We start from the raw sequence: 14391 nt of genomic DNA on the forward strand, positions 1-14391 counted from the left end.
TTTTATCTCCTCCTGAGCTCCAGGGGAAAGGGTGTGTTTGGTGGTGCATTATGCAAATATGAGCCCTCAATGCCATTTGGTTCTGGGTCCTAGGCCCAGCTTGCAGCTGAAATCCAAAGAGGAGGGCTGGGGAAGTTAAGCACTCTGAGTTTGTCCTCTGAGAGGAAGCAGCTGCTGGCAACTCTCCCAGACAGTGAGCAGGGGTGCAGGGCCCAGTCAGGTGGAACCATTTCAGTTGGTTTCAGGCCTTGCCAGCTCTGAGCAGGTGAACAGCTCCCCCTGGTGACATTCTCAGGAGACCACTCATGGGTGTGGAAATCAGGCAGAGTGAATGTAGCCCATTTGTGTTTTCAACAAACATATCATAAGTAGGTGTTACCTACTCTTGAGTCTCTCCAGAGAGTTTTCTTTTTCAGTGTCGTCTGTTGTATTTTTAACTTCTATACTTTCCATTTGGTGTTTTTTTTTTTTTCATTTGGTGTGTTTTGATGACTTCTATTTCAATGGCACATTTCTGCCTTTTCCATGTATTCTAAGAGCTTTTGTAGAGTCTCCTGTAATGGATTTTCTGATTGTTGCTTGAAATTATCTGTTCCATAATGTCAGCATGTGAGGGACCTCAGTGTTTGTGATGGTTGAGTCTCCTTTCTCATTCAAGGTTTGATTTTCCTGGTTCTTGACAAGACAATTTGCTCATTTTTCCTGGATCCTGGATATTTTTGGATATTTATCAAGTAATGTTGGGTCCCAATTACCTTCCTTCAATCATCAGGTGATTCTCCCCCTTGAGGAGCAGCAAGAGATCTGGGATAATATGTCAGCTTCCCAGTGGCCCCAGGAAAAGTGGAGTGTTCAATCCCATAGTCTTCCTGCTGATTCCCTGCTGGAGGAAGTGGGGCAAGAGTGTCCCCTCCAAGTGCCCACTGTGTGAGTGGGGGTGTTGTGAGACCGGCTCTGAGCTGGACCCTGCTGACCCCAGAGAGGGACGCCCATCCTCATGTAGAGGATGAATTCTCAGCAACACACTGGGCTCTCTGCCCTCACTGACAACAGGAAGGGGAGGGGTCAAATGCAAAGCCAGCATTCCTGCCTTGCAGCCCCTTATTCATTGCGTTAATGCTAGGTGGGAGTCCAGGGTATGCTCTTACTGGCCCCACAGTCACCAGCAGGGGTATATGAATGCAGAACAGCTCTGCCTTAAATCACCGATCAGTGTTCCTGCTGGTGGATGGGCTTCTATTGAGCTTCTGGGATCTGCCAAAATTATAGGTGGGAGAAATGGAATGCTAAGTAGCCCACTGGCCCCACCTTGCCCAGGCTTTCTGATGCTCCTGTGGGATGGAGGCTCAGCTCTCCACTGAGACCAATGACACTACCCAAGGTGGACAATCGGACACTGCCCTTTTCTGCCAGGAGGGGAGGGACACTAGATGTCTGCTCAGCACTGCTGAGAGCCTTGCATGAAGGCACAGTTTGGGGATTCATTAGTGTGTGAAGGTAATATAAAATAGATATAAAGTTGGGTATTCATCCTTTCTGATGGAGGTATGATAACTCCTGGCTACGAGTATATAGATATAGTATATATACATATCATATATATGTATATATACATATATAGTATATAACCAGACATATATATGTACCACATCTTCCTTACCCATTCGTCTGTTGAAGGGCATCTGGGTTCTTTCCACAGTTTGGTGACTGTGGCTGTTGTATGGCATTTTTTTTTAACATATAATGCATTATTTGCTTCAGGGGTACAGGTCTGTGAATCATCAGTTTTATACAGTACACAGCATTCACCATAGCACATACCCTCTCCAATGTCCATAACCCAGCCACCCTATCCCACCACCCCCTCAGCCCCCAGCAACCCTCAGTTTGTTTCCTGAGATCAAGAGTCTTTTATGGTTTGTCTCTCTCACCAGTCCCATCTTGTTTCATTTTTTCCCTCCCTTCCCTGCCATGACCCCACCCGCCCTGCCTCTCAAATTCGTCATGTCAGAGAGATCATATGATAATTGTCTTTCTCTGATTGACTTATTTTGCTTAGCATAATACCCTCTAGTCCATCCACGTCATTGCAAATGGCAAGATTTCAGATTTCTGATGGCTGTATAGTATTCCATCTCTCTCTCTATGTATACGTGTGTGTGTGTGTGTGGTGTGTGTGTGTCTGTATATATGACATCTTCTTTATCCATCCATCTGTTGATGGATATCTGGTTTTTCCATAGATTGGCTATTGTGGACATTGCTACTATAATCATTCAGGTGCACATGATCCTTTGGATCACTACATGTGTATCTTTAGGGTAAATACACAGTAGTGTGAATACTGGGTCTTAGGATAGTTCTATTTTCAACTTTTGATGAACCTCTATACTATCTTCCAGAGTGGCTTCTCCAGCTTTCTTTCCCACCAACAGTGTAGGAAAGTTCCCCTTTCTCCACATCCTTGGATGGTGGCTTACTTTTGAAAACAAGAACTGAATAGTGGTCCAAAGATATTAAGGAATTTCACAAGTTTTTTTTTTTGTTTGTTTGTTTCATTTCATATTTCATTTTTTCAGTGTTCCAAGATTCATTGTTTATATACCACACACAGTGCTCCACCCAATATGTGCCCTCATTAATACCCACCACCAGACTCACCCATCCCTCTTACCCCTCTCCTATAGTTTTGTAGGAGTTTCAGTTTGTTTCTCAAAGTCTGCAGTCTCTCATGTTCATCTTCCCCTCTGATTTCCCCCAATTCACTTTTCCTTTCCTTCTCCTAATGTTCTCTATATTATTCCTTATGGTCCACAAATAAGTGAAACCATATAATAACTGACTTTCTCTGCTTATTTCCCATAGCATAATCTTGTCCAGTCCCATCCATGTTGATACCAAAGTTGCATATTCATCCTTTCTGATGGAGGCATAATATTCCATTTTATATATGGACCATATCTTCTTTATGCATTCATATGTTGAATGGCATTTGGCTCTTTCCATAGTTTGGGGATTGTGGCCATTGCTGCTGTAAACATTGGGGGTACAGATGGCCCTTCTTTTCATTGAATCTCTATTTTTTGGGTAAATACCCATAGGGCAATTGCAAGGTCATAGACTAGCTCTATTTTTAATTTCTTAAAGAATCTCTACACTGTTTTCCAAAGTGGCTGCGCCAACTTGCATTCACCAACAGTGTAAGAGGGTACACCTTTCTCCACATCATCTCCAATGCTTGTTGTTTCCTGTCCTGTTGATATTGTCCATTCTAACTAGTGTAATGTGGTATCTCAATGTTGTTTTGATTTGAATTTCCCTGATGGCTAATAATGATGAACATTTTTTCATGTGTCTGTGAGACCTTTATTTCTATTCAGAGAAGTGTCCGTTCATGTCTTCTGCCCATTTTTTTGACATGATTATCTGTTTTGTGTGTGTTGAGTTTGAGGAGTTCTTTGTAGATCTTGGACATCATCTCTTTATCTGTACTGTCATTTGCGAATATCTTCTCCCATTCCATGAGTTCCCTCTTTGCTTTGTTGACTGTTTCCTTTGCTGTGCGCAGAAGATTTTGTTCTTGATGAAGTCCCAAAAGCTTATTTTTGCTTTTGTTTTCTTTCCATGGAGACATTTCTTGAAGGAAGATTCTATGGCTGATGTCCAAGAGGTTACTGCCTGTGTTCTCCTCTAAGACGCTGATAGATTCCTGCCTCATGCTGAGTTCTTTTATCCACTTCTAGTTTATCTTTGTGTATGGTGTAAGAGAATAGACAAGTATCATTCTTCTATACCTAGCTGTCCAATTTTCCCAGCACCATTTATTGAGGAGACTTTTCCCATTGGATATTTTATTGTGCTTTGTCAAAGGTTATTTTGCCATAGAGTTGTAGGTCCATATCTGTGCTCCCTATTCTGTTATACGTCTATGTGTCTTTTTGTGCTAGTACCATGCTGTCTTGGTGATCACAGCTTTGTAGTAAAGCAAGAAATCAGGCAATGTGATGCCCCCAGTTTTATGTTTCTTTCCCAACATTTCCTTAGCAATTCGAGGACTCTTCTGGTTCCATACAAATTTTAGGATTGTTTCCTCCAACTCTTTGAAAAATGTTAGTAGAATTTTGATCAGGATGACATTGAAATTACAGATTGTTCTAGGCAGAGAGACATTTATTTTTTTAAAGATTTTATTGATTTTATTTATTTATTTGACAGACAGAGATCACAAGTAGGCAGAGAGGCAGGCAGAGAGAGAGGAAGGGAAGCAGGCTCCCCGCTGAGCAGAGAGCCCGATGCGGGGCTCGATCCCAGGACCCCAGGATCATGACCTGAGCTGAAGGCAGAGGCTTTAACCCACTGAGCTACCCAGGCGCCCCAATAGAGACATTTAAACAATGTGTTTTTTTGGTTTGTTTTTTGTTTTTTTTTGTTTTTTCCTGATCCATGAGCATGGGATTCTTTTCCAACTTTTTGTGTCTCCTTCAATTTCTTCCATGAGTTTTAGGTAGTTCCACAAGTACAGATCCTTTACCTCTTTGGTTAGGTTTATTCCCTGGTATCTTATGGTTCTTGGTGCTATAGTAAATGGAATCAATTCTCTAATTTCCCTTTCTATATTTCATTGTTAGTGTATAAGAAAGCAGTTGATTTCTGTGCATTGACTTTGTATCCCGCCACATTGCTGAATTGCTGTATGAGTTCTAGTAGTTTGGGTACATCGTATTTTGAGTTTTCCATATAAAGTTTCATGTCATCTGCAAAGAGAGAGAGTTTGACTTCTTCATTGCCAATATGAATACCTTTCATTTTTCTTGTTGTCCGATTACTGCTGCTAGGACTTCTATTACTATAGTGAACAACAGGGGCAAGAGTGGGCATCCTTGTTGTGTTCCTGATCTCAAAGGGAAGGATGTCACCTTTTCCCCATTGAGAATGATAGTCACAGTGGGTTCTTCATAGATAGATTTTATGAAGTTGAGGAATGTTTCCTCTATGCCAATATGTTGAAGTGTTTTAATCAGGAATGGATACTGTATAATATCAAATGCTATTTCTGCATCAATTGAGAGCACCATGTGATTCTTCTCTCTTCTCTTATTGATTTGTTCTACCACATTGATTGATTTGTGAATGTTGAACCACACTGCTTCCCAGGGATAAATCCCACCTGGTCATGGTGGGTAATCTTTTTAATGTGCTGTTGGATCCTACTAGCTAAGATCTTGTTGAGAATCTTGGCATCCATACTCATCAGGGATATTTGTCTGAAATTCTCCTTTTTGATGGGATCTTTGCCTGGTTTGGGGGTCAGGGTAATGCTGGCTTCATAGAAAGAGTCTGGAGGTTTTCCTTCTGTTTCTATTTTTTGAAACAGCTTCAGGACAATAGGTATTGTTTCTTCTTTGAATGTTTGGTAGAATTCCCCAGGATTCTTTCGGTTTTGGGTTCTTGTTTATTGGGAGGTTTTTGATCACTGCTTCAATCTCATTACTAGATATTGGTCTATCCAGGTTGTCAATTTTCCTGTTTCAGTTTTGGAAGCTTATTGGTTTCCAGGAATGCTTCCATTTCTTCTACATTGCTTATCTTATTGGCATATAACTGTTGATATAATTTTTTTTTTAAAGATTTTATTTATTTATTTGACAGACAGAGATCACAAGTAGGCAGATAAGCCAGCAGAGAGATGGGGGAAAGCAGGCTCCCTGCTGAGCAGAGAGCCTGATGTGGGGCTCAATTCCAGGACCCTGAGATCATGACCTGAGCTGAAAGCAGAGGCTTTAACCCACTGAGCCACCCAGGTGCCTCTGTTGATAATAATTTCTGATGATTATTTTTGTTTCCCTGGTATTGGAGAATGGACTCTTCATGGAGAGTCATGATCTCTCCACTTTTATTGAATTTTAATAATTTGGGTCCTCTCTCTTTTCTTTTGGATTAGTTTGACCAGTGGTTTATCGATTTTAATGATTCTTTCAAAGAACCACCTTTTAATTTCATTGATCTGTTCTACTCTATATCTATTTTCTAACTCATTAATCTTTGCTCCAATCTTGATATTTCCCCTTGTGCATGGGGTTGGCCTTATTTGTTGTTGGTTTTCCATTTCTTTAAGGTGTAAAGACAGTGGGTGTATTTGGGATTTTTCACTTTTTGAGTGAGGCTTGAATGGCTATGTATTTCCCGATTAGCACCGCCCTTACCATATCCCATAGGTCTTGGACCAGTGTGTTATGATCCCCTACTATTACTATGTTCATATCAATATGGATCTTTGTTTTTATTAACAGTTCGCTTATGTAGTTGGCAGCTCCCATATTGCGGGAATAAATATTTACAATTGTTAAATCTTTTTGGTGCATAGACTCTTTAAGATAATGTGTATTTGTATTTGTATCTCTCACTATAGTCTTTAGTTTAAAATCTAATTTATCTGATAACAAGAAACATTACCCAGGTTTTTTCTTTTTTTTATTGATGCCCATTGGTAATGAAAGATGCTTCTCCATCCCATCCCTTTCAGTCTGGATTTATCTTTAGGTTCCAAATGTGTCTTTTGTAGACAGCATATGGATGAATTCTGTCATCTTATGCAATCTGCAACCCTGTGCCATTTTATAGGAGCATTTAGGCATTCATGTTGGCAGTGGTTATTGAAAGATAAGTTTTTATTGACGTCATGTTGCCTGTGGTGTCCTTGTTTCTATAAATTGTCTCTGTAAATTTCTTTTCTATGTCACTCTTTGTTCTTTCTTCTTTTATAGAACCCCCCCCCCCCGCTTAATATTTCTTGCAATGCTATCTTGGTGGTCACATACTCTTTTAAACTTTGCTGGTCTTGGAAGCTCTTTATCTCTCTATCCATCTTGAATGTCAGGCTTGCTGAATAAAATATTCTTGGATGCATGTTATTCTCATTTAGTGCCCTGAATATGTCCTGCCAGCCCTTTCTGGCTTGCCATGTTTCTGTGGACAGGTCTGACTTTTTGTTGTTGTTGTTGCACCTTCTACTGAAATGAGGAATCTCTTCCCCCTTGCTGGCCTCAGAAGCTCTTTCTAAAATTATGGTTTGAGAGTTTCACAATCAAGTGCCTTGAGGTCTTTCTAGATTCGTTGATCTGGGTGGGTATACTTTCTGCCTCTAGGACACAAACTCTTGTTCCAGTCCCCAGATTGGGAATATTTTCATCCAGCATTTGTTCAACTCTATCTTCTAGTCTTCTCTATTTCTCCACCCCAGGGATCCCAATAATTCTGATGTTGGAACATTTCATGGCCTCATTTATTTCCCTAATTCTGTTTTCATGGCTTCTTGTGTGTGTGTGTGTGTTTATCAGATTTTACTTTAATATGCTGCTACAGAATTACATATAGAAAATAGGTCAAATTTCTGCTTATAAATCTGTATTTCCTTCTCTTGTATTTTAACTGCGGATATCCAGCTTCTAATTCTCTGATAGACATGATACTTACACATGGACCTTTCCATGTGTAAAGGACCTTTCCTTTCATTTGTCTAAATAAAATATGTTAAGTAGAAAAAATCTGTATACTTTTCTACTTGATTTAAAATCTGTCGGGGCACCTGGGTGGCTCAGTGGGTTAAGCTGCTGCCTTCGGCTCAGGTCATGATCTCAGGGTCCTGGGATGGAGTCCAGCATTGGGCTCTCTGGTCAGCAGGGAGCCTGCTGCCCCCCCCTCTCTGCCTGCCTCTCTACTTGTGATCTCTTTCTGTCAAATAAATGAATAAAATCTTAAAATCTGCCAACACTTTACCAGAAAGACATTAAATAGGTAAACACTAGATAAATAAACATATACAATATATGAATACAAATAAAGATATTTATTAATTTATATATCATCTTGTATCCATTTATTCACTGTTTATCTAGTCTTCAATGTGTTCTTGTATTATAATTTTCTAGTGCTGTAGTTCAACCCTTATCTGTCAGTATCTGTGACTTTTATCTGTCTCAAAAGCTAACAAATATTAAAATAAGACTTCAATTAGTGAAACAGTGTAAATGGATAAAGAAAATGCAGTTGTTTAAATAAGTTAGGTGTAGAGCTTCAGTGTAAATTTCTGAAATCGGCAGACCTCTGCTCTTTCATAAGTCAGGATTAAGCGTAGCAATTATTTGATGCTGGTGCTTGCTGTTTGTTCCAAGCCTCCTCCTGATCCTTTATCTCTGTCAGTTTGTCCTCTAGATAACTATTCTACCATCTGCCTCATTTTCCCTATATATTAGAGTATTGGGATTAGATTGGATCTCATTGATAGTTTTTAACTTCTGCCATGTCAGCTCTCACTTCTGCATTTAGAGACTCTATGTTGTCACTAATGGTTTTCTCCAACCTAGACACTGCCTGGATATTTATTAGCCTGAATTCCCTTTTTGACATACTGTTTATGTCCATATCCAATAGTTCTGATGGAGAGGGCACAGTCTCTGAATTTTTCCTCTTGAGGGTGTTCCTCCTCCTTTTGGTAAGAGATGATTGAGGGGATGTATAGCTGAATATATCAACCATGATTCAGTCATGGTGCATCCTGGAACATTTTGGAGCAATCGGAAGTGACCAACAAAAGGGAAGAAAAAAGAAAAAAAATAGATAAAGAGAGAGAAAAAAAAGAGAAAACCCAGCCAGTATGAGCCCCAAAAGTAAGATTTATAAAGTATATAACAAAAATTCCAACAAAGTAAATGAGAAGGAAAAAAAAAAAGGAAAAAGAACCCAGTGAAAATGAACCTCAAAAATAAGATTTATATAATACCATAACAAAAACCAATACACAGAAACACTGACAGAAGAAAAAGATGGGAGGGTGTTATAAATCCTTGATGTGGGTAAGGAAGATTATTTTGGTTCTTCCTGGGTGTATCTTGATATCTTTGTTAAAGGACATGACTTTCCAGACATAAAGGGAGTTTAAAACTGGTTTATATATAGGGGGAGTTTTGATTAGGGAGAAAGAATTGCCTTGAAGCTTATACCTTTATGTATATTAAAAAGAAAATAAAAGAGAAGAAAAAAAGAAACACAGGTATATATATAAAATGTTCAATTTAGGGGAGGAGTCAAGATGGCGGTGAAGTAGCAGGCTGAGACTACATCAGGTAGCTGGAGATCAGCTAGATAGCTTATCTAAAGATTGCAAACACCTACAAATCCAATGGGAGATCAAAGAGAAGGAGAAGAGCAATTCTAGAAACAGGAAATCAACCACTTTCTGAAGGTATGACTGGCAGAGGAGTGAATCCAAAGTGACGGGAAGATAGAGGGGGGAGGGGTCGGCTCTCAGCAAGCAGCAGAGTAAGGAGCGCAAAATCAGGACTTTTAAAAGTATGTTCTGCTGAGGGACATCGCTCCAGAGGCTAAACCGGGGTGAAGCCCATGCGGGCTCAGTGTGGCCCCAGGTCCCGCAGGGTCACAGAAGGACGGGGGGGGGGTGTCTGAGTATCTCAGAGCTTGCAGGTATTGGAATGGGGAAGCCAGCTACAGAGACAGAGCTGAGGAGTGAACTCTCAGCTCGGAGTTACCTTGAACCAGTCTCAGGCTGGTGAGATTGGAGAGCAGCCGGAGGCCTGGGAGACAGGAGTGATTGGGCGCTATTCTCTGAGGGTGCACTGAGGAGGGGGGCCCCGAGCTCTCGGCTCCTTCAGGCCAGAGATTGGGAGGCCACCATCTTCATTCCTGTCCTCTGGAACTCTAAGGAAAGCGCTCAGGGAACAAAAGCTCCCAAAAGCAAACCCCAGCAGTACTCAGCCCGGCCCCTGGTAAGAGGGGTGCAATTCGTCTGGGGCAAAGACACTTGAGATCACTACAACAGGCCCCTCCCCAGAAGATCAACAAGAAATCCAGCCAGGACCAATTTCACCTACCAGGAATGCAGGTTCATACCAGGGAGAGCAGCGGAATTCCAGGGAGGAGAAAGCAAAGCACAGAACTCAAGGCTTTCTCCCCATGATTCTTTAGTCTTCCAATTAAATTATTTTTTTTCAATTTTTTTTCTTCTTCTGCTAATTTTTAACTCTTACCCTTTTATTTCTTAATGTTTTTACTAGTTTATCTAATAACATACATATACATATATATATATATGTCCTTTTTATTTTTCTGTATTCATTTTCTTTTTTTAATTGTTTCTTTTTTTTCTGAACCTCTTTTATACCCCTTCCCTACCCCACAATTTGGGGTCTCTTCTGACTTGGTTAAAGCGTATTTTCCAGGGTCTTTGCCACCCTTTTAGTATTTTACTTGCTCCTTCGTATACTCTTATCTGGACAAAATGACAAGGCAGAAAAATTCACCACAAAAAAAAAAAAAAAAAAAAAAAAAAAAAAAAAAAAAAAAAAGAACAAGAGGCAGTACCAAAGGCTAGGGAACTAATCAATACAGACATTGGTAATATGTCAGTTCTAGAGTTCAGAATGACGATTCTCAAGGTTCTAGCTGGCTCGAAAAAGACATGGAAGATATTAGAGAAAACTCTTGGGAGATATAAAAGCCCTTTCTGAGAAATAAAAGAACAAAAATCTAACCAAGTTGAAATAAAAAAAAGCTATTAATGAGGTGTAATAAAAAATGGAGGCTCTCACTGCTAGGATAAATGAGGCAGAAGAAAGAATTAGTGATATAGAAGACCAAATGACAGAGAATAAGAAGCTGAGCAAAAGAAGGACAAATAGCTACTGGACCACAAGGGGAGAATTCGAGAGATAAGTGACACATAAGACAAAACAACATTAGAATAATTGGGATTCCAGAAGAAGAAAGAGAGAGGGGAGCAAAAGGTATATTGGAGAGAATTATTGGAGAGAATTCCCCTAATATGGCAAAGGGAACAAGCATCAAAATCCAGGAGGTGCAGAGAATCCCCTCAAAATCAACAAGAATAGGTCCACACCCCGTCACTAATAGTAAAATTTACAAGTCTTAGTGACAAAAAGAAAATCCTGAAAGCAGCCCAGGAAAAGAAGTCTGTAACATACAATGATAAAAATATTAGATTGGCAGCAGACTTATCCACAGAGACCTGGCAGGCCAGAAAGAGCTGGCATGATATATTCAGAGCACTAAACGAGAAAAACATGCAGCCAAGAATACTATATCCAGGTAGGCTATCAATGAAAATAGATGGAGAGATTAAAAGCTTCCAGGACAAACAAAAACTGAAAGAATTGCAAACACCCAAACCAGCTCTACAGGAAATTTTGAAAAGGGTCCTCTAAGCAAAGAGAGAGCCTAAAAGTAGTAGATCAGAAAGGAACAGAGACAATATACAGTAACAGTCACCTGACAGGAAATACAATGGCACTATATTCATATCTCTCAATAGTTACCCTGAATGTTAATGGGCTAAATGCCCCAATCAAAAGACACAGGGTATCAGAATGGATAAAAAAACAAAACATCTATATGTTGCCTACAAAAAACTCATTTTAAACCAAAGACACCTCCAGATTTAAAGTGAGAGGGTGGATAATTTACCATGCTAATGGACATCAAAGGAAAGCAGGGGTGGCAATCCTTATATCAGATCAATTAGATTTTAAGCCAAAGACTATAATAAGAGATGAGGAAGGAAACTATATCATACTCAAAGGATCTGTCCAACAAGAAGATCTAACATTTTAAATATCTATGCCCCTAACATGGGAGCAGCCAACTATATAAACCAATAATAACAAAATAAAAAAAACATATCAACAAATATAATAGTAGGGGACTATAACACTCCCCTCACTGAAATGGACAGATCACCCAAGCAAAATCAACAGGAAATAAAGGCCTAAAGGACACACTGGACCAGATGGACATCAGATATATTCAGAACATTTCATCCCAAAGCAACAGAATACACATTCTTCTCTGGTGCACATGGAACATTCTCCAGAATAGATCACATCCTCGGTCCTAAATCAGGTCTCAACCGGTATCAAAAGATTGGGATCATTCCTTGCATATTTTCAGACCACAATGCTCTGAGCTAGAACTCAATCACAAGAGGAAATTTGAAAAGAACCCAAATACATGGAGACTAAACAGGCTAAAGAATGAATGGGTCAACCAGGAAATTAAAGAAGAATTGAAAACATTCATGGAAACAAATGATAATGAAAACACAACAGTTCAAAATCTGTGGGACACAGCAAAGGCAGTACTGAGAGGAAAATATACAGCGGTACAAGCCTTTCTTAAGAAACAAGACAGGTCTCAGGTACACAACCTAAACCTACACCTAAAGGAGCTGGAGAAAGAACAAGAAAGAAACCCTAAACCCAGTAGGAGAAGAGAAATCATAAAGATTAGAGCAGAAATCAATGAAATAGAAACCAAAAAAACAATAGAACAAATCAACAAAACTGGGAGCTGCTTCTCGAAAGAATTCATAAGATTAATAAACCTTGGCCAGACTTATCAAAAAGAGAAGAGAAGGACCCAATAAGTAAAATCATTAATGAAAGAGGAGAGATCACAACTAACACCAAAGAAATAAAACAATTATAAGAACATACTATGAGCAACTCTATGCCAACAAATTTGACAATCTGGAAGAAATGGATGTATTCCTAGAGACATATAAACTACCACAACTGAACCGGAAGAAATAGAAAACCTGAACAGACCAGTAACCAGTAAGGAGATTGCAACAGTCATCAAAAATCTCTAAACAAACAAAAGCCCAGGGTCAGACAGCTTCCCAGGGGAATTCTACCAAACATTAAAGAAGAACTAATTCCTATTCTCCTGAAACTGTTCCAAAAAATAGAAATGGAAGGAAAACTTCCAAACTCATTTATAAGGCCAGCATCACCTTGATCCCAAAACGAGACAAGGATACCTTGTCTTGATCCCAAAACCAGACAAAGATCCTACAGACCAATATCCTTGATGAACACCGATGCAAAAATTCTCACCAAAATACTAGCCAATGGGATTCAATAGTACATTAAATGATTATTCACCACGAACAAGTGGGATTTATTCCAGGTCTGCAAGGTTGGTTCAACATCAGCAAATCAATCAATGTGATACAACACATTAATAAAAGAAAGAACAAGAACCATATGATACTCTTCATAGATGCTGAAAAAGCATGACAAAGTACAGCATCCCTCCTGATCAAAACTCTTCAAAGTGTAGGGATAGACGGCACATACCTCAATATTATCAAAGCCATCTATGAAAAACCCACCGCAAATATCATTCTCAATGGAGAAAAAACTGAAGGCTTTTCCGCTAAGGTCAGGAACACGGCAGGGATGTCCGTTATCACTACTGCTATTCAACATAGTACTAGAAGTCCTAGTCTCAGCAATCAGACAACAAAAGGAAATTAAAGGCATCCAACTCAGCAAAGAAGAAGTCAAACTATAACTCTATTTTACTATATGTGGAAAACCCGAAGACTCCACTCCAAATTGCTAGAACTGTACAGGAATTCAGCAAAGTGTCAGGATATAATATCAATGCACAGAAATCAGTTGCATTCTCTACACACAACAAGACAGAAGAAAGAGAAATTAAGGAGTCCATCCCATTTACAATTGCACCCAAAACTATAAGATACTAGGAACCTAACCAAAGAGGCTAAGAATCTATACTCAGAAAACTATAAAGTACTCATGAAAGAAATTGAGGGAAGACACAAAGAAATGGAAAGATGTTCCATGTTCCTGGATTGGAAGAAAAAAATATTGTGAAAATGTCTATGCTACCTAAAGCAATCTACACATTTAATGCAATCCCTATCAAAATACCATCCATTTTTTTTTCAAAGAAATGGAACAAATAATCCTAAAATTTATGGAACCAGAAAATACCTCAAATAGCCAAAGGAATATTGAAAAAGAAAGTCAAAGTTGGTGGCATCACATTTCCAGACTTCAAGCTCTATTACAAAGCTGTCATCATCAAGACAGCATGGTACTGGCACAAAAAGAGACACGTAGATCAATGGAACAGAATAGAGAACCCAGAAATAGAACTCAACTTATGGTCAAGTAATCTTCAACAAAGCAGGAAAGAATGTCCAATGGAAAAAAGACAGCCTCTTCAAAAAGTGGTGTTGGGAAAATTGGACAGCCACATGCAGAAAAATGAAATTGGACCATTTCCTTACACCCCACATGAAAATAGACTCAAAATGGATGAAGGACCTCAATGTGAGAAAGGAATCTATCAAAATCCTTGAGGAGAACACGGGCAGCAACCTCTTCGACCTCAGCTGCAGCAACATCTTCCTAGGAACATTGCCAAAGGCAAGGGAAGCAAGGGCAAAATGAACTACTGGGATTTATCAAGATCAAAGCTTTTGCACAGCAAAGGAAACAGTGAACAAAACCAAAAGACAACTGACAGAATGGGAGAAGATATTTGCAA

Source organism: Lutra lutra, chromosome 12 (genome assembly GCF_902655055.1).
Source record: "Lutra lutra chromosome 12, mLutLut1.2, whole genome shotgun sequence".
Lineage (NCBI taxonomy): Eukaryota > Metazoa > Chordata > Mammalia > Carnivora > Mustelidae > Lutra > Lutra lutra.